At 40.4% G+C, this 24,277-nt stretch overlaps 1 protein-coding gene, 3 non-coding genes and 1 pseudogene across 4 annotated transcripts in view; 1 reads left to right on the plus strand and 4 right to left on the minus strand.

The window, feature by feature from the left end:
• LOC130222076 (gastrula zinc finger protein XlCGF57.1-like) overlaps nt 1-24,277 on the minus strand; it is a 622,680-nt gene that overhangs the window by 569,289 nt on the left and 29,114 nt on the right. The gene's annotated exons all lie outside the window — the stretch shown is intronic.
• Nucleotides 1-24,277, plus strand: part of LOC130222237 (oocyte zinc finger protein XlCOF6-like) — a 314,140-nt pseudogene that overhangs the window by 679 nt on the left and 289,184 nt on the right.
• trnak-uuu (transfer RNA lysine (anticodon UUU)) lies at nt 17,613-17,685 on the minus strand. The gene has a single exon. It is a non-coding gene; the product is annotated as a tRNA-Lys (tRNA).
• On the minus strand, nt 18,450-18,531 carry trnas-aga (transfer RNA serine (anticodon AGA)). Its single transcript has one exon. It is a non-coding gene; the product is annotated as a tRNA-Ser (tRNA).
• trnak-uuu (transfer RNA lysine (anticodon UUU)) lies at nt 20,219-20,291 on the minus strand. Its single transcript has one exon. It is a non-coding gene; the product is annotated as a tRNA-Lys (tRNA).

Here is a 24,277-nt window from a genome sequence, read left to right on the forward strand (position 1 = left end):
TTATAATAACTAATTACCAGGGCTATTGTGTTTAAACAGTTTCCGCAGGGTCTTAAAATGTTGTAAATTCCAAAATCCAAATTTTAGGCCTTAAAAAGTCTTAAATTTACAGAAATATTGTGTTGTAGGTCTTAAATCTTTTTTCAAACAAGTCTTTATTTTCCTTTGTTCATGTTTTGCTACCCAATCTGGCCAAAACCCATACAATCACCAACAATCCATCTCAATAAAACTTTCAAGGTTTTAAAACCGCCAATATTTTCTACTGTACCGTTCCTACTGTATATGTAAATTTTATTTTTTTTTTTTTTTTACATTTTTAAGTTTTTTTAGAACAACAGTATCTCCAGCAGAAAAGATATCCAAAGATGCCATTTTAAATCGTAAATAAATCTGTGTTTTTGAAACAAATAAAGACAGCGGAAGTCAAGGATTCATTTGTATTATTCAGCCTGACATGTTTACTGCTCCAAAATACTTTCAAAGTTTCTCAAAAGAAAATATATCCGCGACGCCGATGGCCACAGCGAGGCGCAATGCGTCCACACGTAGGCTACGCCGTAGCATACGCGTTCGCTTGACGCAGAAGTTTAAATCAGCCTTGAGTCACATACCTGTCTGATGGCTCATCACGCAGGTGTTTGTCTTCTCAGGTGTGAATCACTGCAATTAGTAATGATAGTTCACGCCTTCTCGCATAGACCAATTTTCTTCTTTTGACGTTGTACTTTTCACACACAAACAGCAGTATCAAGAACAAAACAAACAATATAACAATAATCACAATGAAACACAAAACCCTCAGCACAATGCAAATGAACCCAGCCGGTGAGTTGGCAGCTGAAACCAAGTCAGTGAGATAAATCTGTGAGTTGATTTTGTTTAGGACACACTGCACTGAAATCTTTGGTGACACACTCGTTCACAGATGTCACGAGCACTTCAGTAACAAGACAGCGGTCTTTGCTCTGTTGCTTCAATATGTACTTTTGCTTTTTGTTTCTCACAGCCAGTCGTTAAGTTTAGACTGCTCGTCTCGACCCGGTTTCTCTACTCATTTCCCCGCACTGCAACAGTTTAGTCAACTTTTCTTTCTTCCGCACACCACATAATGCTTTCCTCTCTTTAACTCTCCTCCTCTTTCTTTATACTCTCACCCATTTCCTTTTTGTCGTCCCGTGGGTGGAGACCAATTAAACAATGTTGACGGAGAAAAAATGGACATGAATATAACAAAAAGGGAGTAAATTTGCCCAGAGTGTTGAGTTTTGTTTTTGTTTTCAAAACATTTTCCCAGAATATGTTAAAATAAGATGTCCCCAAATATCAGTCCGTTTGCTGAAACAGAGAAAGTTTTGGCCAAATTAAGCATTAAAATCACCCCAGAATGGATGAAAATGACCCAACAGCACACAAGGGGAAAGGTGCACATTTCAGCCTTTATGCAGATGCTGTACAGTATGTCTCAAGTCTGCGAGGCAAATACTCAGCTGTTTGTTCAGCTGTTACCCCAGAACTTTATTTCTGATGCGTTTACCAGTCAGGCACAGAATGAACAAGTATTACCTGTCTGCTTTACAAATGTTAGAATTTTTTTTTGTTGTAATTATGAATATATATGAATAAAAATAGGCCATTTACAGCTTTCAAATCTGTGTCTGATCAATATGACCAAAATTACTTTTATGAGAAACTCTGAAAACTGGACTGACACAGTTTCAGTTTGCTATAACTTCTATGTTAAGCGGCTTTGACACAGTTACATTGTAAAAGCACTAGATAAATAAAGATGAATTGAATCTGCTTTAATGTGTACACGTTAATGGACCAAACATAATATGATCGGATTTATTTTACATTTAATGTGCATCAAAATTACAGTGTGTGTAGCCAATGTTTCCAGTGTCTTTTTACTTTTCAGCTTTTAATTAGAAATTGTAAGATTTAATGAAAACTAACGTTTTATTTATTTATTTCAGACCTAATTGAAGAGAATGAGGGAAGTAAAGAGGAGGAACATCATGTCAAAATTGAGGAAAAAACTAATTTACAGACTGATGGTGTTTTGAAAAGGAGAGACAAGAATCGTTTCACCTGCACTCAGTGTGGAAAGACGTTGGCAAGCAAAAGCAAACTTAAGATTCACATGATGATCCACACTGGAGAGAAACCATTCACATGCATTCTATGTGGGAAGAGTTTCAGCCAATCATCATCCCTTAATCTACACATGATGAACCACACTGGAGAGAAACCATTCACATGCACTCAATGTGGGAAGAGTTTCAGCCAACCATCATCCCTTAATCTACACGTGATGAGCCACACTGGTGACAAACCATTCACATGCACTCAATGTGGGAAGAGTTTTAGTGTATCATCATCCCTTAATATACACATAAGGATCCACACTGGAGAGAAACCATTCACATGCACTCAGTGTGGGAAGAGTTTCAGCCAATCATCACACCTTAATCAACACATGATGATCCACACTGGAGAGAAACCATTCATATGCAGTCAGTGTGGGAAGAGTTTCAGCTGCTCATCACACCTTAAACAACACATGAGGATCCACACTGGAGAGAAACCATTCACATGCAATCAGTGTGGGATAAGTTTTAACTGCTCATCACACCTTAATAAACACATGAGGATCCACACTGGAGAGAAACCATTTACGTGCACTCAGTGTGGGATGAGTTTCAGCCAATCATCATCCCTTAATCAACACATGAGGATCCACACTGGAGAGAAACCATTTACATGCTCTCAATGTGGGAAAAGTTTCAGCCAATCATCATCCCTTAATCAACACATGAGGATCCACACTGGAGAGAAACCATTCATATGCACTCAGTGTGGGAAGAGTTTCAGCAAATCATCACACCTTAATCAACACATGAGGATCCACACTGGGGAGAAACCATTCACATGCACTCACTGTGGAAAGAGTTTCATCCAATCATCAAACTTTAATCACCACATGAGGATCCACACTGGAGAGAAACCATTCAATTGCACTTAAGCCGCGGTCACACTGGAATTCTCTTCCCATAGACTTCCATTCATACGCATGCGAATGCCTCAGACCTAAAACGCAAGTCCGTGTGTCAAGTTTTGCAGTTCACTGCATTGCAAAGTTCAAGCTTGGTGAACTCTGACCTGTGAAATCACATCACTTGACTGTGTAAGACCAATCGTAGATCAAAACATGACCTCTCTGGACAGAAATTTAAAATATCGACCAATCGCTCACTTTTTTTAATGTCTAATCATCTTGTTTAATCCCGCCCCTTTTCTAGGGCTGCTCGATTATGGGTAAAATCAAAAGCACGATCATTTTGGTCATAATTGTATTTGACGATTATTCAAAACAATTATCAGTTGGTCAAAATTATTCGCCCTTCTGTAATGTTTTTTTTTTTTTGTGAATTTATAAATATTTCTCAAATTATGTTTAACGGAGGAATTTTTCACAATATTTCCTATAATATTTTTTCTTCTGGAGAAAGACATTTGTTTTATTTCGGCTAGAATGAAAGAAGGTTTAAGTATTTTGAAACCTATTTTAATAGCTTAGTATTTCTAGCTCCCTTAAGCAATATATATTTTGATTGTCTGAGAAGAAACTACTGTTATACAATGACTTGCCTAATTACACTAATTAAGCCTTTGAATGTCACTTTAAGCTAAATACTAGTATCTTGAAAAAATCTAGTAAAATATAATGTGCTGTCACAGCAAAGATAAAAGAAATCAGTTATTAGATATTAGTCATTAAATCTGTTATGTTTAAAAATGGGTTGAAAATAAATCTTTCCATTAAACAGAAATTGGGGGGGAAAGGGGTTGCTAATATTTCAGGAGGGCTAATAATTCTGACTTTAACTGTATATATGCACAGTTATTTTCCTCCCTGTAAAAAAAGAAAGGGAAATAAATACAATAGAATAAAAATATGAAACAAACTGTGCTTTAGGAATCTTAACTGTAAGAAAAATACTTTAGCTACAAAAGTCCTTCAGTCAAGAGCAGTGAGGGATTTTCTCCTTTTGTTGTTTGATTAATGATAAAAACAGTCAGCAGCAGGAATATTGCGCGCTGTCACTTTAAGAATAGTGCGGCTCTGATATGGTTTCTCTTTCACATATCTTTTGATTCTCAACTTGTTTGTTTATTACACAAATGAGGGTTATTATGAATAATCACTAAACACCTCGCTCTTACAGAAATGTGCATGTATTTGACCATTAAAGTGCATTAATATGGCCTTAGGTGTGTGTGCTCTACTCATCTCTGAGGCTAAGCGTGCGCACACACACAGCATGCGCTCTTTCGAGCTTTTAAAACATGAATGATTTGAACGTACATCAATGAATGATGTGCATCCCATGCTGCAAAAGATACAGTACTTGCTTTTAGTCATTTTCACGTGGAACTAAGCTTTGCAGAGCAACAAATGTGTACAACTGGAAAGGGGCGGTATAAGCTGCATTAATCGTTTATCTCGATTAATTGTTTTTCATAATCGTTATAAGCTGAAATCGAAACCAGATTTTCGATTAATTGCACAGCCCTACCCTTTTCGCAGTGCCATACAACAGAATTTCGCATGCTCAAACTCTAGTGTGACCGCAGCTTCGGTGTGGGATGAGATTCAGCAACTTCTCAGTGTGGGAAGAGTTTCAGCTGATCAGCAAACCTTAATGAACACATGAAGATCCACACTGGTGTGAAAGAGTATATGTGCTTGAGTGTGAGAAGACTTTTATTACAGCTCCAAAATTAAAACTGCACCATGCGATTCACAGTCGAGAAACCGTACAAGTGTTTACACTGTGACATGTCTGAATAATGTTTGAAAAGGCTGAGTGACGGTATACTGTTTTCCAACACTCTGACACTGCAGTAGGTGGGGTTGTAAATGTGTCCTCGCATTTACTGTAAAACACGATGGTGGCGGCTGAGAGAAGAACAGTTTCATAATCATCTGGCAAACCACCTCTGCAGCTTGAAATGTCTTTGCAAGTGATTGTACAGGTGCGGATACATCTGTACTCTACTCTCCAGTGTATTCATGTAGCTAGTGTTGTTTTGGATGATGTTCTCTGTCTGACTCCCTGAATGAGAAACAAATCACTGGGAAGACGCTGCACATCAAAGAAGGTGGAGCTCCAGGACAGTTAGTTTGCAGTATACCAGGGCCTCAAGTTTAGAAAGCCCATTCAATTGTCCTGTGTTGCAGCTTTTATTAGTAAAGTTTCTTTACTTTTAGGTTCAAGATTCTTTCTAGTTTACTTCATTTACTTTTTTGAGTAGAATACTTGATGAATATTTGATGATTTAGGCAGAGCGACGGGTATTAAGTTTTACAATATTAATACACTGTGATGATCCCAAGACTCCAGATTGGAGTATGTGGTAAATCCTGATTGGATGCCTGCATTACTCATCAATAGGTATATAAAAGTTGTTGTGCTAGCTACCCCAGGACGCTGTGGCTACTCGGGAGTCCCCATGTCTAGACCTGCCCTCTCATTGACTCTTTAACCTTATGGTTTTGTTTTGCATTAGTTATATCATGTAGTTAAAGTGTTGTTGTGATTATATTCTGAGTTCTTTATCTTCATTATTATCCCTAGACATTTGTTGGTTGCTTTGATTGATTGTTCTATGAGTTACATTTTATAATAAATAATTAGCATTCAGGCTATTTTGTTGGCTCATCTCTATTTTATGTTGCGACTCAAACAAGCGGGTCATAACAGTTTGTAAAATGTGTCCGGTTGTATCTGAGATCTTGTCCTTTCAGTCATGACCATAGGTGAGTGTAGGAACCAAGACTGAGCGATAAATTGAGACCATTACCTTGCGTCTCAGCTCCTTCACCATAACAGACAATCACATCAACTGCATTACTGCTGCCGCTGCACTGATCCATCTTGAAATCTTACATTCCATTCCTCATGTAAAAAGAAAAAAATCGCAGATACTCTATTTAGGGTAAGAACTCAACGCCAAACTGGAGATGGCTATCTTTTTCCAGTCAAGCTCCATGCTTTCTGACTTAGAGGTGCTGTTTCTTTCCCTTCCATGTCACACTCAGTAGCAAACTGTCCCAATGCATGCTGAAGGTCCATGTCCTGTGAAGCCAAAACGCTGTTATATGGAAATGGAAGAGACAGTTCTAGCCTGCACCTAAAATTCTGTCAGTAAAAATTATTATATTTTTGAGATCAGCCTTAAAAGAAACACATTTACAAAATAAAATGAATAAATGGATAGATAGATAGACATTGTAGTGGTGGAAGGGGAAGTAGGATGGCTTGTTCAACTATAAACCAAGATGGAGCTCTCTCAGGAGGGATGGACCAGTGCACGAGATGTCTCAACCCTTTTTTTATCAACTGGCTGTTGCAGTGTACTCCTATGCAACCTAGGGTGCTTATTGTTCCAAATAAATTGACTAAATCATCAAAATGTTTTAAATATCGTAAATAAAAATTTACAGGGATATACTGAAATAGAGAAGTAACTTTAGGAAGGACATTCATTTTGAGTATGATAGTTTGTAGAGCTGTGAACCTACACTGGTCTCACGGTTCAGTTCGGTTACAATTATCATGCAATTGATTTGGTTCAATTAGATATCACGGTGCATTGACAATGCTTTCCATACACAGTTTTATATTTTCTTCATAGCAGCAATTCTTGTATTAAAATGTATGAATATATTTATATACTATTTGTAATACAATTTTGTCATTTAATATAAACAGTCAGATATATAAACTACCTTTAAATAACACGAGCATTTATAGCAATTAATTTAAACAAATATAAATATCCCGCTCACTTTCTGATCTTTGTCTAGTTCTCTTACACCCCTTTGATTGGTCACACCTGCGATTGGCTCTTGCGCGCTGCGCTCTTTACAGATGAGTAACACTGATAAGTGGCAGGCGGCAGCGGCGATCACAGCTGATCCATCATAGATACGGTGGAGAAAACTCTGCAGGCATGTGCTTGTGTCTGAATCCAGAAGTATCGCTGTAAAACAGCCGAGTAGAGAAAAAGTCACGCCAGCAGGTCAAATGGGCCACAGAGAGAGAGAAAGAGAGAGAGTGAGAGAGAAAGAAATGAAGTATTTTCATTCTCTCAATCACAGTGAATTAGGGGCTTCTGCTGTGTCAGTGAAAGACTGATCCAGCAAACACACAGGTAGTGAAATTGTGCAAAGTTTCTGAGTTTTAAATAGATGGAGCGTTGTAAATACTCGCGCTCGCCTCCCTCGCCACAGCGCATATGAGATAAATGACGTCAGTACACAACAACCGGTTATGACCTTAACCGATACCGAATTGTCAGCGTCTGCATCGCGGTGCACCGAAGAAACAAGTAATTTTGACTACCTCAGAGCAGTGGTTCTCAATTCTGGTGCTTGTGCAAAATGAGTTGAATACCGTCCCAAATAAATTATATCTCTTATTACTAAATCTAAGAATCACATCTGAGAAACCACAAAAGCAGAGATTTGGCTTCTCTATAACTGCTTAAGATCAATTTGCACCAGGTCATCAAGAGACAACATTTGTTTGAGTTTCTTTCGCCGACTGGCCTCGACGAAACATGGCGTTCCGGATTGGTTGGTGACTCGACTTAAGTGACAATCTTGGGATTCACTCGCATGTGAGTGGAAGTTGTCCTGGGTTACCGGGGTGACAGACTCTGCTGCGAGTCGATTTACAGAAGGTTTTTTTGCAGTTTCGGTGTTGCATGGAAAGTTCTTTGCAACCTGATTGCATGACGGTGCAGTGTCCGAAAGCAAGGCAAGAGGAGGCAGAGAGCAGCAGCGAGCATGAGTGAGCAAAAGGTTTTGGAAAGTGATTTATAGCTTGTGCTCACTCCCAGATTGGAGGCTTCTTGAGGGGATGTAGGCCTTCAGCAGTAGGTGGAGGTAAAAGGGTGCAGTGCCAGTGATTTGAACTTGATACGAGCCTCGGGCGGTAACCAATGCAGAGAGATAAAGAGAGGAGTTACATGGGCTCTCATTGAAGACCAGGTGAGCTGCAGCGTTCTGGAGCATCTGTAGAGGATTAAGGGTGCAGGATGGGAGTCCAGCTAGAAGGGCACTGTCGAAGTCCAGCCCTGAAATGACAAGAATTTGCAGTAAAAGTTGTGCAGCATGATCTGTTAACCAGTTAAACTCTAGTGCTATTTTGGGATTTCCGCCTGGATTTTGCCCACCCAAATTTAAAAGCTTCCCAAATCCACATGCAGAGGTGTAAATGCAAAAATTTGATATAATTTTAAAGAAAACCCTTTAAATTTTCATAAAACACTATTGAAAGTGTTTAAAATAACTGTATATGTTGTCTGTGTTATAATAAACACCTAAAAAAAAGAGGTGCTTTTTGTATTTTTTTTATAAACTCAAATTTGAAAGTGTACCTTATAGGTTCTGTATGGTCTAGCTTGCTGTAATAAATTTTGGTGGTTCCTGCACATGTCTGTAATCATAGGAAAAAAGAAAAATGTCTCTACCATAATCTATGCAAAAGTTATTGTATTCCAACTGATGAGAGGTCAGGGAAATATAATTATTTTTATATTTCACTATTCTTTTGTTTGATCAAACATAATTCACTGTGTTTGGACCACGTCAGACATATAAAAGGATTACTTATGCACATCACCTCAAAAACAGAAGAGAAATGGCCCTGAAGCGCGCAGCATAAGGTAAGAGATGACAGCTGTCTGTGCTATCTGGGGCTGCTTATTGATCATAAATGTATTGTTTTCACTTCTGCACCATGGAAACACCGCGATTCATTTGACAACCGTTTGATATGAGAATAGAATTCAGTAAAAAGAATGCTAGAACCATATGAACACCGGCAAGAGCTTTCATTTGAGCTATAACTTGTACATGTGTCATATATGAACCATATGAAAAATATGAAAATAAACCAATGTTCAATACCCAGCTCGGGTATCCAAAATACTGTGTATTTAAGTGTAAATAACTTTTAAACTTAAAAACCAAAGTGATGCATATGTGCAAAAAAATATAGATTCTACACTTTCTAACAAAGCCAGTTAAGGGGGTCTGGTGATGGAGCTGTGTTAGCAATGTCCTCTTTGAAGGACAACTGATCATCCAGAATCACCCTAAGATTTCTTACCAAACTACATGGGGTGGATGATCCCAGCTGGATTGAGAAATTGTGTTGAATGTGTGGAGTTGCAGGGAAGGTGATGTAAGCAGATGAGTATGCAGTTGGTGATATTTTTTCCAAGCCGATATCCTTCAGACAGTTTGATGTGAGTTAAAAATTTGGAAATAATTTAGTTGAAAACAGCCCTTTGTAGGCTATTTTGGCAATAAATAGAAGGAGAGACTGGTCTGTATTTTTCATCCAATGAGGTGTTGAGTGGTGGTTTTTTGAACAGTGAGGTTACCCAGGCCTGTGTAACCCTGCAGGCCCTACACCACCCAACCCGCTCTAAGCTTGGATCGAACCGGCGACGTTCCGCATGGCAGTTGCTCTAACAAAAATGCTAAAAACCATGGCTCCTAGCATCTGTCACCAGAGCACCTTTAGAGGTCAGAGGAGTGAGGTTTACCTGCACAGCACTTCACTAGCTGGCCACCGTTACACTTTAAGATGTTATATAGGAGTATAATTGTTGTTGTTTTGAGGTTGTGAGCAGAATGGTCTCATCATACCTTATAACTAGCCAGTGTAGAATTTTCTTGCACTTTATTAGCACGAAAAAAAACTGCTGTTGTTTAGCTGATAGAGCAGCTGCTAATTATTTCCCTTTTTGATCTCGTTCAGCACCAGTGTAAGAGCTGAAGGCCTGATGTTTTGTTTCATAATGTCTTTTAATATTATATTCCGTCATTACTGCAACTGATTCCTGGCAAATTAAACAGACACATATTCCGCTGACCTCTGTGAAGAAATATTCTTTGCCCCAACGTGACTGAAATTTCCTGCACTCACTGGTGATTTTTCTTTTTCTTGGTTGTGCCATGGCTCGCCAAAACATGATTATCAATTATGTTTCCTTCAGTTTGTTCAGTTCGTTTTACTTCATAACAGGAACTGCTGCCTAATTGAAGGCATTCCATAGCGACACCCGGTGGTTATTTATTGAATTACCTTCCTTTTTGTAAAGCGGGCCAGATTCTATTAATATTTATAAAAAGCCTCGCGGGCCACCACAAAACTGATTGCGGGCCGCAGATGGCCCACGGGCCGTAGTTTGGACACTATAGAGCTAGATTTGTTTCTTTATTATTTAATCAAAAATATTTACTTTTAAGGAAAAATTAAGCACATAGTAATTAAAAAATAAAAGATTGCAAATAAAAAAAAACATTTCATTCCAAAAAATATGTCAGTGATAATAAAATGTTTTGCATCGCAAAAAATAAACTATGCAGTAAGCACAATTTTCATTGCACACTCATTAATTTTGCTCTCTGTTCTGCTGCCATTTATTGCACATCTAGAATCTTTGCTTGCGAATTGAAAGGTTTTGCTTGCATGTTGAAAAGTTTTGAACCACTGTATGCTAGAGTAATTTTTATGTCTTTATTATTCAAACAAACATATTTAGTATTAGACCAAAACTAAGTACATTGTAATTAAAAAATAAAAGATTAAAAGAAAAAAAAACATTTAATTAAAAAATGTCATTGGTTAAAAAAAATCTGCATTGCAAAAAATAAACTATTGCCATTTTATTCAGTTACCAGTAGGGTTTTTATTCATTTTGCTTTCTGTTGGGTCAGATTTTTTTGCGGATCTTAAATTTTTGCTTGCGAGTTGAAAAGTTTTCTTCCCGATATCTTCCCTCTGGGATGAGAGGCCTTTTTCTATTGGTCAAACTGGATTGACGTCACAGGTTGGCCACGCCCACTACATGTTCGCGCGATTGGACTCCTAACAGTTAGATTAGCGAGCGATGGCGAGCAACAGGTCTACTTCGAGGTAAGTTAACAAAAACTGTATAACTTGTATATTATTATCCACATGTCCCATCGGATAACATAACGACTGCTATTATTAGCTCGGAGTACTTCGTAATATATATAAATAATCTCGATTATCTTACATTTGCTGTCGGCCTTCAGTAGTGCACAGCTGCAATAGGCAACAGAAGGCCGCTGTATGTTATTTTGGAAAATATACATTAATGTACCGTCACTGTAAAAACAGGCTTTGCTTTTGTCTGTATGATGTCTGTAGATGAAGGCCAGGTGTACCTTAACTTCCGGTCAGAAACTTTTGTAGTGAATTATCAAGGTTCACAAAACGATGCATTCTTTTACCTGTAATGTTAGACATGTAAGAATAATATATAGATAAAGTTTCACATTTTTAAATTAAATATCTTGTTTAATTATGTAATATATAGTCTATGTTTTATATAAAATATTCAAACACGTTTTTTTCTTTTTGTGTTTACTGATTACTGTTTAAAAACCTTATTTTTCATAATTAAATTTATGTTAAATCTTCACTATTCCAAGCATGATGACATTCAAATAAGATTTATGCTGATGCTTATTTGCTTTACTTCTGTTACTGTAGTAACGTTAGGTGATATTTTCTATTCAGACAATCAAAATATTTAAGGATCAAATCTGAAATTATCTCAAATGCAGATATAACGTAAAATCCACGTTTCCAAATCCAAATTAGATCTATTGACTACAGAATTTGTTCTCTTTTTTTATTGTATATACATAATCTCTGAAACTGAACATTTGATAAAGTACTGTAAGAAAATAAAATATATATTTTTAAATAAACATTTTTTGTTCAGCCAAATTTGAAGTTAAAGAAATGGCAATATTTTGTCTACAACTTACCAGTAAAAATTATACCCAGTCTTCCAGTGATAATAGGTTCGGACAGGGTTGTACCATGCAGTCTGTGCTAAAGTAGATCATTCAATTTTACTTAATTCAATTTCTTTTCAAAAGATTACCTTTTGAAAAATCTGTTGTTTTTGTGAAGGAACATGATTTCATATCACATAATCAGGAAGAAACCATTATTTTGTAGAAAAACATACCAGAAAATATTTTGAATTAATTTCAAGTCCATATCACCTATTCCTTCACATTTGATGCAATGCTTCTGAATGCCATGAATGTTACCTTTTCAAGTAATTTTGTTAGTAGCTATATTGTTTATCTTTACAGATCTCTTCAGTGGGAGATTTTGCGTAGGTCCGCTGATAGACTGGGGCACGTTATTGATCGGCAGCCCATTGATGTTGAATATCTGCAGTTGGTTTGCAGTCAAGAGCTACTGTTTCTTCGAACAGGAGCATCATATTTAGAAATTCCACAGTGCGTGGTGGATGCTCTTGAACACTTATCTGAGGTCATCTCTAGCTACCTCTCACAGAGTTTTGTCCCTCCACTTTTAGAAAATGTAGCTGTGGCTGAAAGTTTTGGAAGTGTGGGGCGTCCCAAGTTAAGCATACAAAGAGAAACACTTCAAGATTTGCTCAGCATGCACTTACCACTGGCCTCTTTGGCTAAAGTGCATGGTATTTCAAGATCTACCTTATACAGGCGAATGAAGGAGGAAAATCTGTCAGTAAGGAACAGCTATTCAGATATTTCAGATCATGAGCTTGATCAGAAGGTTAGATCTATAAAAGGAAGAATGCCTCATGCTGGATAAGGAGTTGCTAGGTGGTTGCTAAGGTGTTGCTAGGTGGTTGTTAGGCGGTTGCTAAGGTGTTGCTAGGTGGTTGCTAGGCGGTTGCTAAGGAGTTGCTAGGTGGTTGCTAAGGTGTTGCTAGGTGGTTGCTAGGCGGTTGCTAAGGTGTTGCTAGGTGGTTGCTAAGGTGTTGCTAGGTGGTTGCTAGGCGGTTGCTAAGGTGTTGCTAGGCGGTTGCTAGGCGATTGCTAAGGTGTTGCTAGGCGGTTGCTACGCAGTTGCTAAGGTGTTGCTAGGCAGTTGCTAGGCGATTGCTAAGGTGTTGCTAGGCGGTTGCTAAGGAGTTGCTAGGTGGTTGCTAGGCGGTTGCTAAGGTGTTGCTAGGTGGTTGCTAAGGTGTTGCTAGGCGGTTGCTAAGGTGTTGCTAGGCGGTTGCTAAGGTGTTGCTAAGTGGTTGCTAGGCAGTTGCTAGGCGATTGCTAAGGTGTTGCTAGGCGGTTGCTAAGGTGTTGCTAGGTGGTTGCTAAGGTGTTGCTAGGTGGTTGCTAGGCGGTTGCTAAGAAGTTGCTAGGTGGTTGCTAAGGTGTTGCTAGGTGGTTGATAGGCTGTTGCTAGGTGGTTGCTAAGGTGTTGCTAGGCGGTTGCTAAGGTGTTGCTAGGTGGTTGCTAAGGTGTTGCTAGGCGGTTGCTAAGGTGTTGCTAGGTGGTTGCTAATGTGTTGCTAGGTGGTTGCTAAGGTGTTGCTAGGTGGTTGCTAGGCAGTTGCTAAGGTGTTGCTAGGTGGTTGCTAAGGAGTTGCTAAGGTGTTGCTAGGTGGTTGCTAAGGTGTTGCTAGGCGGTTACTAAGGTGTTGTTAGGTGGTTGCTAGGCGGTTGCTAAGGTGTTACTCGGTGGTTGCTAAGGTGTTGCTAGGCGGTTGCTAAGGTGTTGCTAGGCGGTTGCTAAGGTGTTACTAGGTGGTTGCTAAGGTGTTGCTAGGTGGTTGCTAAGGAGTTGCTAGGTGGTTGCTGGGCGGTTGCTAAGGTGTTGCTAGGTGGTTGCTAAGGTGTTGCTAGGTGGTTGCTAGGCGGTTGCTAAGGTGTTGCTAGGTGGTTGCTAATGTGTTGCTAGGTGGTTGCTAAGGTGTTGCTAGGTGGTTGCTAGGCGGTTGCTAAGGTGTTGCTAGGTGGTTGCTAAGGAGTTGCTAGGTGGTTGCTAGGCAGTTGCTAAGGTGTTGCTAGGTGGTTGCTAAGGTGTTGCTAGGTGGTTGCTAGGCGGTTGCTAAGGTGTTGCTAGGCGGTTACTAAGGTGTTGTTAGGTGGTTGCTAGGCGGTTGCTAAGGTGTTGCTAGGCGGTTGCTAAGGTGTTACTAGGTGGTTGCTAAGGTGTTGCTAGGCGGTTGCTAAGGTGTTGCTAGGCGGTTACTAAGGTGTTGTTAGGTGGTTGCTAGGCGGTTGCTAAGGTGTTGCTAGGCGGTTGCTAAGGTGTTACTAGGTGGTTGCTAAGGTGTTGCTAGGCGGTTGCTAAGGTGTTGCTAGGCGGTTGCTAAGGTGTTGCTAAGGTGTTGCTAGGTGGTTGCTAAGGTGTTGCTAGGTGGTTGCTAGGCGGTTGCTAAGGTGTTGCTAGGCGGTTGCTAAGGTGTTACTAGGTGGTTGCTAAGGTGTTGCTAGGTGGTTGCTAGGCGGTTGCTAAGGTGTTGCTAGGTGGTTGCTAAGGTGTTGCTAGGTGGTTGCTAGGCGGTTGCTAAGGTGTTGCTAGGTGGTTGCTAGGCGGTTGCTAAGGTGTTGCTAGGCGGTTGCTAAGGTGTTGCTAGGTGGTTGCTAAGGTGTTGCTAGGTGGTTGCTAAGGTGTTGCTAGGTGGTTGCTAAGGTGTTGCTAGGCGGTTGCTAAGGTGTTGCTAGGCGGTTGCTAAGGTGTTACTAGGTGGTTGCTAAGGTGTTACTAGGCGGTTGCTAAGGTGTTGCTAGGTGGTTGCTAAGGAGTTGCTAGGTGGTTGCTAAGGTGTTGCTAAGGTGTTGCTAGGTGTTGCTAGGCGGTTGCTAGGGTGTACCAAGGACTATAGGCTTCTTACAGGGTTATGGTTATAAAAATTAGATTTTCTTGATCGTAGAATTAGATAAAATGCGATAAAGTACCTCCAGGTGGTTGTTTTCACAGAATAAAGCCGATCAGTCTTATAAAACAGTGCATCACAAGTCTGTTGGGCATTATTCTGCGATAACAACTGCCTGTGTGTGATTTATACCTTACATAAAGATTGTGTATAACATAGTGCCCAATGTTTTTTTGTTGATTCACCTCTTGCTATTGAAGCAGCTCTGAAAATGTTTTTTTGATCACTATTTTTAGGTGAGAATTGGCCCCAATACTTCAATCACAGGTGAACAGTTTGCCCATGTTAATTGGACTGACCCCAAAATGGCCACAAAAGATCTCTTAGTAGCCGTGTTTGGAAGGAACACCCTTGGTACACACTGCTGCACTGGCAAATGTTCAAATGCCTTCAGAGACAAAGCAGCTAAGCCACAACTGAAATAAGTCTCTGACATCATCGGTAAGTTTTTTTTCCCTAAAAATATTTTTTGTAAATATTGTCATATTTTAAGATATTAAAAACAAAAATATGCAAATATAATTATATAATTACACTCAGGACTTTGCTATCTACTTTAAAAACTATGTCAGGCCTTGAGATTTAGCATTAAAATAAAATTGTCAATTATTTCTCAGAGTATTGGTCACTTGGCAGATAGAAAAAAATTCAAATAAAATAAGTCTGCATAAACGGTATTAATTAAGTATTAATTATGGTCAGACATTTATACATTTATAAATCTAAATCAGTGTGTTATGTGGAGTCAAGTTTAATTTTTACTTTATGAGTTATTAGTTTTGTTAAACAGTTTATAGTCATCTCTTAAATCAAATATAAAGTTAACATTTTTAAACAACCCGTGACTGGTTTGGGTACTGCTGAGTGCTGTGGCTGAAGGGGGGTGTGTGGGGGGGTTCTTTTGCTCTCAGATGGGGTTTGGGTCTAAATATGTTTCTTTTTCTTATCTCTTACAGTTTACATCAAAAATTAATAGAATGTTGAAGCCAGCCAAATAAGGAAGCCCATCTCCCAAAAATGCGCTGATTAAGTGCAAAATGACAAAAAGACACCACAATTTTGTGTCATTTTTTAGAACTTTGTGTGTGAATATTTTTAATCTGCTCATATAATGAAAACTGAATTCAAATTGAACAATGTTGAAACAACAGGACATAATTTTGTTGCCCTTTTTAAATCAATATTTTCAGAGGTTTGTGCACTAATGCTGTTCTCTAATATAGGTTGCACAAAAATTAAGGTGTCAAGGTGACTTTTCATAAGACAGTCACAGATACAAAAGAAAAGTGTACATTTAGGATTCCATTAGAATCCCATATAATTGTCATATAAGTCGTATTAGACAATCTGATGGATTCCTTTAGGTTTTAAGGTTCCAAAAACAAATAGGAATTCTAAATGGAATCCTATACAGAAATCCTATTGGAATTTCTAACATATTTTGGAACCTTTCCTAAAGGATTCCAATAGGATTTCTTTATAGGATTCCATTGAGAATTCCAGTTGGAATTTCCACGTGGGGTGCGTGCGTACTATTCTAAACAGTATCTCAAGCATAAACGTCAGACATCCACTAGACTGTTTAGAGCTGACTCCAGACCTGTGAAACGGATCCACAATCAAATAGAACACACACACTTAAAGTCTAATCTGTTTCTTATCCGAGGCTGAGTGCAGTCTCAGCCGTCTTTATCAAAACTGGTTAAAAACCGGTATAATCTACATTCAGGCTGTTATATCCTTACTACACAAAGTCTATCTTGAATAAAAAGTAGAATCACCTTAAAATAATTAACCGTAAAAACAGCAAAATCCCTTAAGACATTTTAGATAGTATTAACTCTTAGAAATAACAACGGAGACAGTTGCTTCCGGTCCTCAGCCCTCAGCTCCACTCAAGGCCTCCGTGACCTCTGACTTAGTTTGGTGGCTCCTGAAAAAGTTATAAAGAGACAGGCAAACGCACTGAACGTTCTTATATTAAGCAATGTGTTCACTTATTCATTAGTTAAAATCAATTCAAAGTTAATTACTCATTCAGATAATCAAATAATTATATAAAAATAATGAGAAACAAGATGATGAGGAAAGGATAAACGTTGATTCATGCTGAGATGGATAGGAAGGTAGAAATCCGAATCCTCCACGCTCTACAAAAGTTGGCTTACACGCCCAAACAGGGACTTGAACCCAGGAACGTCAGATGAAAAGTCTGACGCTCTACCGTCTGAGTTATCCGGGATCACTGGGGGATTAGCTTAGATTTAAGCACTTGTGACGTGTCACAGTAGCAGCGTGCACTGAAAAGTGGGCTGTACAAAACAGGTGGCAAGAGGGGGGCGTGATGCCAATGTCACCGTAAGGAATCCTGCCGTGACCCTGATTCGAAGCGGGGTTGCTGCGGCTACAATGCAGAGTACTGACCACAATCCGATCACGGCGAGTTACCGGACAGCCGTCGTGGTCCCTGTGCGACATGTTCCTCCCTCTGATTTGCTCCTTTCGGTTCAGTGAGCGCACGCTGTTGTTTTTCTCCTCCTACCAGCACGACGCTTTTCCCAAGTAACGCTGGAATTGCAAACATTTGATGACTGTTGCAAGTTTAAAAAGGAAGAGGACGAGCACGTGGTCTGCAGGACTCGAACCAACGCGAGAAGACCCCAACGGATTTCTAATGCATCATCTTAACCACTCGGCCGCAACTACAAGACTGCCTGTGCTCTCCATGTCCTCATGCCTAGTACAGGTGTTGTGCATCCAGCTGAAACTTTCAGCAAGCGATAGTTCACTGGCAAAAACTGTGGCTCCACAAGAAGAGCCTTACACGCCCAAGCAGGGACTTGAACCCTGGACCCTCAGATTAAAAGTCTGATGCTCTACCGACTGAGCTACCCGGGCTCAACGGCTGTGCCTTGCAAGTAGGCAAGGTTTAGGGTTGTGGTCGGCGCAGACCTTTACGGTACACAAAAGTTTACCGTGAGGTGGGGTTTGGACTTGTGGTTGGTGTAGATGTTGCTAAAACACAACAGGTTACTGTGAGGTTGGGTTTATGGTTGTTGTAGGTGTAGACGTCAGTAAAACACAGTAGTTTGGACTCAATGTCATATAGGAGACAAAAAGATCAATGACAACTGCAGAAGGTCTTTCTGTTGTTGTGGCAATAAATGGAGACTTAACCATTGAAACGATTCCTTCCATGCCTTAGAAGCGTGACTTGATCAATGCTTACCTACACAGCATGCTGGCATCAAAGGACCCGCTGCTCATATCGAATCCCTAGTCTTCCACACTTTAGGAAACGTAAACATTCAGGACGTGCCATTAGCACAGCCTGCACTAAAAGGAGGCTGGAGATTACGGATGGCATCACAGAGTGCAACGTCAATGCCACCTTGAAAAGCATGCCGTGACCCGGAGTTGCTGCGGAAAACAACGCAGAGTACTAACCACTATACGATCACGGCGAGCTACAGGACAGCCGCTACAACCTCGCTCTCTGTCATACGTCTTTGTAAATGGAGGGCCCCCAGGGCAGTAAGCTTGCGCACGCTGCGGTTTTATTTTTGTTGCTTTTGCCTACCAGCACATCCCTTTTCCCCAGAAACACTGGGGTTGCAAACAATCAAGGAAAGTCGCAAACTAAATCCTGCGCGCAGCCTGGACGTAGTCGGCAGGATTCGAACCTGCGCGGGGAGACCCCAATGGATTTCTAGTCCATCGCCTTAACCACTCGGCCACGACTACGAAGGTTGACCATTCCATTGTGCTCTTGCCTGGCACATTGGTCGTGCTGCCCGATGACATGTAGAGCAAGCAAGAGCTCACCAGCAATAGATGTCGCTTATAGGGATGGTATGCAGTTTAACCCAAAGAATGACCAGTCTGTCAGACGAAGAAGAGCCCGAGTCAGAGATTTATATAAATAAATAAAGGTTACTGAAGATAGTTTGCAGTTACATCAGCAGAAGCCAGCTTCAACACTCGCCATGACTTCCTAGGCCGCTCTGCTTACAATCACAAATCAATAACAATTTTACTCTCACATAAGGTCATTAACTGCGTCACGCATATAGGTGTTCTAACCTGATTGGATAAAACACAGATAGACTAGGAAAATGTCCACGTGGGGTGCGTGCGTACAATTCTGAACAGTATCTCAAGCATAAACGTCAGACATCCACTAGACTGTTCAGAGCTGACTCCAGACCTATGAAACGGATCCACAATCAAATAGAACACACACACTTAAAGAATAATCTGTTTCTTATCCGAGGCTGAGTGTAGTCTCAGCCGTCTTTATCAAAACTGGTTAAAAACTGGTATAATCTACATTCAGGCAGTTATATCCTTACTACACAAAGTCTATCTTGAATAAAAAGTAGAATCACCTTAAAAGAATTAACCGTAAAAACAGCAAGATCCCTTAAGACATTTTAGATAGTATTAACTCTTAGAAATAACAACGGAGACAGTTGCTTCCGGTCCTCAGCCCTCAGCTCCACTCAAGGCCTCCGTGACCTCTGACTTAGTTTGGTGGCTCCTGAAAAAGTTATAAAGAGACAGGCAAACGCACTGAACGTTCTTATATTAAGCAATGTGTTCACTTATTCATTAGTTAAAATCAATTCAAAGTTAATTACTCATTCAGATAATCAAATAATTATATAAAAATAATGAGAAACAAGATGATGAGGAAAGGATAAACGTTGATTCATGCTGAGATGGATAGGAAGGTAGAAATCCGAATCCTCCACGCCCGTGTAAGTTGGCTTACACGCCCAAACAGGGACTTGAACCCAGGAACGTCAGATGAAAAGTCTGACGCTCTACCGTCTGAGTTATCCGGGATCACTGGGGGATTAGCTGAGATTTAAGCACTTGTGACGTGTCACAGTAGCAGTGTGCACTGAAAAGTGGGCTGTACAAAACAGGTGGCAAGAGGGGGGCGTGATGCCAATGTCACCATAAGGAATCCTGCCGTGACCCTGATTCGAAGCGGGGTTGCTGCGGCTACAATGCAGAGTAGTGACCACAATCCGATCACGGCGAGTTACCGGACAGCCGTCGTGGTCCCTGTGCGACATGTTCCTCCCTCTGATTTGCCCCTTTCGGTTCAGTGAGCGCACGCTGTTGTTTTTCTCCTCCTACCAGCACGACGCTTTTCCCAAGTAACGCTGGAATTGCAAACATTTGATGACTGTTGCAAGTTTAAAAAGAAAGAGGACGAGCACATGGTCTGCAGGACTTGAACCAGCGTGAGAAGACCCCAACGGATTTCTAATGCATCATCTTAACCACTCGGCCGCAACTACAAGACTGCCTGTGCTCTCCATGTCCTCATGCCTAGTACAGGTGTTGTGCATCCAGATGAAACTTTCAGCAAGCGATAGCTCACTGGCAAAAACTGTGGCTCCACAAGAAGAGCCTTACACGCCCAAGCAGGGACTTGAACCCTGGACCCTCAGATTAAAAGTCTGATGCTCTACCGACTGAGCTACCCGGGCTCCATGGCTGTGGTTTGCAAGTAGGCAAGGTTTAGGGTTGTGGTCGGCGCAGACCTTTACGGTACACAAAAGTTTACCGTGAGGTGGGGTTTGGACTTGTGGTTGGTGTAGATGTTGCTAAAACACAACAGGTTACTGTGAGGTTGGGTTTATGGTTGTTGTAGGTGTAGACGTCAGTAAAACACAGTAGTTTGGACTCAATGTCATATAGGAGACAAAAAGATCAATAACAACTGCAGAAGGTCTTTCTGTTGTTGTGGCAATAAATGGAGACTTAACCATTGAAACGACTCCTTCCATCCTTCCATACGGGACAGCCGCTGGAGCCTCGCTCTCTGTCATACGTCTTTGAAAATGGAGGGCCCCCAGGGCAGTCAGTTTGCGCGCTGTTGGACTCAAATGGTCCATTGCATGTTCAAAAATTGACGGAGATCTGAATTGAAAATTAACAAGTTTTATTTCGAATGCAAGAAGTTAGAGAGTACAATTTCTGCGCAGGAGGGATTTACTAATGTATCAGCCCCTCTCATGACACTGTCTTTCATGCTTTTTATACTGTCTCTCACACACACTCTTACCCTAAACTCTTATTAGCCTTATATGGTCTTGTCTTTAAGAAGTTGACCATTCAACAACCAGATATTCCTCTTCCTGGTATCTGTGTATCTTCTCTTAACAGTTCACATTTTAAGGCAGATGTTTCAGAGCACGTACACACAGCTTATACATCTTGTCACTCTCCATCACCCCCACCCAAAAACAGGATGCGCTAGCATCCGGTAACATTTCTCTATTCTTTGTGCTCATAATATAGCAGTTAACTCTTTAAAGCAAAAGCCTTCATGTCTATATATACTACGTACTTACTAACAAAGCTTAAAAAATGCTTATCCTTCAATCCCTCTCTTGGCCCCTGAAAAGAGGTCACACCACTTAATAAACACTTAAAAAAAAATCTCAGAAGTCTTGGTCCAATATGTCCAGATGAGCTTGGGTCGAAAACCTCTGTGAGGAAAGACACCCAAGCGGCCCCCTAGTTGGCTTATGGGCAGCCACCACATGTTCACCGGAAACATCATATCAGACCATTAGGAAAAATAAAAGCAATAAACACAATCATAACAGTCAAACAATGATGGTCCCTATAAATTCCCTATAAACCAGTGTGCTCAGGCTGGACTGGGCCGAAAACCCCTGTGGGGAAAGTCACCCAGTCGGTCCCCTAATTGACGTTTGGGCAACCACAACATGTCAGCTGAGTCAATCACACTGAAATTATCTAGACTACAAACATTTCAGTAATCAAAATTCAAATCTTAACACATTTTCAAACAGCAAATTTCTCAAACATCAATATCTAAAAAACACATAACTTGTGATGAATCAGCATCTGCAAAGAAGCACAGTTATTGGGAAAAAACAACATTTATAAGTCATATTCCTCTTCCTCTTCCTCCTCATCATTATTTCCAGGAGATACCAGCAGAGGCATTGTGTAAGGGGGTGGAGCTCCATCTTTCTTTTCAATTGCTGCTATTATCACCCTGTTACACAATGTTCTGATATACAGGATGCAACAGCATCCACAGGTCACTATTATGGCCACAAATGTAGCTATAGAGATCAAAATTGATGTAAACATGGTTTTATATTTTCCAAACACACCGGTCAGCCAATCATCAAATGGGTTATTTACACCAGAGTGTTCTGCCATTGTTTTAGAAAGGGTTTTTAACCCCTCTAAAGCCCTCGTCCGTCTGGGGCGGTATTATTGGTAATCAAAGTACAGCAAAAATCTTCAAAAAAAAAAAGTTCCACCTTATTCAGCCAGTAGCATATCTAATGCTATTCTGTTTTGTATTGCCATTAATGAAGTTGGAGCCAATTGTTCTGATAATCCTTCTACGGCGTCTCTTGTTAAATTTGCCAATCTCATCACATTGTAATGCACATAATTTATTCTATCCACATTTTTACTTGGGGTGACAGGGAATAGGGCTGAAATTATTGGGATATTCTCGAACCCGGCAGCAATTTGGTCTACTAGTTTTGTATTGATCAGGGACTCCTCTCGTGACCCCTATTGAATCTATATAGGTTGGGGAATTTGTGGTTAAGTCAAACGTTGCGTCCCTTTTTCTTCTCCCAGCTATACTTTTACCCCTTCCCTCTCGTCTCTTGCCAATCAGTGTTACCGGTGCTGCCAACCTAACCATTGCACATATACCTTCCGTAGTTTTCCCTTATCCCGTGATATTTAAAATATCTTCAGGAGTTAATTTGGTGTAATCCATTTCTATTACAACCCTTTGACCTCTATTTCTCTACTATGATCTCTGATTGGGGTCCTATAGTCGTTGTCTTGTTTCTATTTATTACATTGACCTTATCTAAAAACTCAACTTCTATGATTCCCAGGGGGTCAGTTCCTGATATCTTAACTCCTAATAGTATATGGAGAAACTTAGGCGGATTGTTTTTCCCAGCATAAAGGGTCTCATCTAAGGGGTATCTTGTCCACTCCCCTATGGACATAGTAATAGGGTTCTGGGTAGGACTGTAATCCCTTTGTATTTTCAGTTTTCTCCACTCGTTTTTTTAAATTCCCTAACCATGTTGGGTTTGGCGTCCATTTCCCTGTGTACCCCACTACTTGATCCCACCCTCTACACCACTTATTATCCGCTTTACCCCTCGTGTTACACCATGCATTCATAGTTTGATCTAAACAAACATATACGTCATATCCTCGCCACGAACTATTGTGTCCCCCACAGTCAATTACCTGACATAGATCAAATGTGTAAGATGTTGTCTCTCCCTTTACATATTCTATGGACAGCCCTCCATAATACTTGGAACACCTGTTTTCTTCCCCTAGGGATCTTTTTACTCTGGTTGGTTTTACATTTACGGTTTCATTCCTGTTCTGACTTTTTCTACTCCCAGAATTGTCCCCACTATTATCAGTGCTACTATCCCTATTGCCCCCAGTAGCTTCAAGTTTTCCCACAACTTGACCCTCATGTTTTATTGATGCTGGTTTTCCTTATTATTCAATTCTGATCCTCCCTTTATCTTATTTTTCACAGCGTTATTGTGTTAACAGCAAGTAATATATCATATCAAAGCTACAATAAAAAATAGCAAGCACAGTAAACTTATTCTAACGTATAAACTGAAATGGTTATATTTTGGCCTTTAAATGTCTTTTCAATAATGTGGAGAACTCTATAGAATTCCAACTTGTCCAAACCACACCCCAGCCGGGGTATTGACATACTGGTGATGTGTTATTTGTCACACCACGTTCTCATGCAGATTAGACTGCTCTCAAAGTCCTCATATGTGGGTAGGTCTCTAGCAAGTGTTTTTGTGATCAGGTGGAAAACTATTCTGTTTGCCTCGTGAGTTATAGCACAGTCACCTTTCTTTTTTTTTCTGGGCCTTTACCTTGTCAACACAATATCTTTCTCTGAATTTTTTCGCTATGCCCGCTCCAAATGCACAGTCTGCACTGACACAATGGGCTACAGCTTCTCCTTTAGGGGCTGTGAATAAATCCCCAGTTTTGTGGACCACCTGCAAAGTTTGTAGGTTACTTTGTGAGGGATGAAAATTTTTCCTGTGTGTATGTGTTTGTGTGTCACCTCCTTTTGTGGTACCCTCACTCCCTCCTTCACCTCCTGTGGTATCCTCCCTCTCTTGGACCTGCGAAGCAAGGTCCACTCTGGTGTCGTCCAATGATCTGGACGGTGGGTCCGCCGGACAGCACTGACTCAGATGGTACCAAGTGTCACCTTTTCCTGCAAGACGAACACAGTGAGAGGTGCGTGCAATTACCTTAATTGGAGCAGACCAGCGAGGCTCTTTCCATTTACGTCTGTAGATTCTCAATCTCACCCAGTCCCAAGTTCGGTCAGGTAGGGGTGCTGGATATTCGTGTCCCCTAAAATCAGTTGGTAACATTTTGTCAAAAGATTCAA

Source organism: Danio aesculapii, chromosome 4 (genome assembly GCF_903798145.1).
Source record: "Danio aesculapii chromosome 4, fDanAes4.1, whole genome shotgun sequence".
In the NCBI taxonomy this organism is placed as follows: domain Eukaryota; kingdom Metazoa; phylum Chordata; class Actinopteri; order Cypriniformes; family Danionidae; genus Danio; species Danio aesculapii.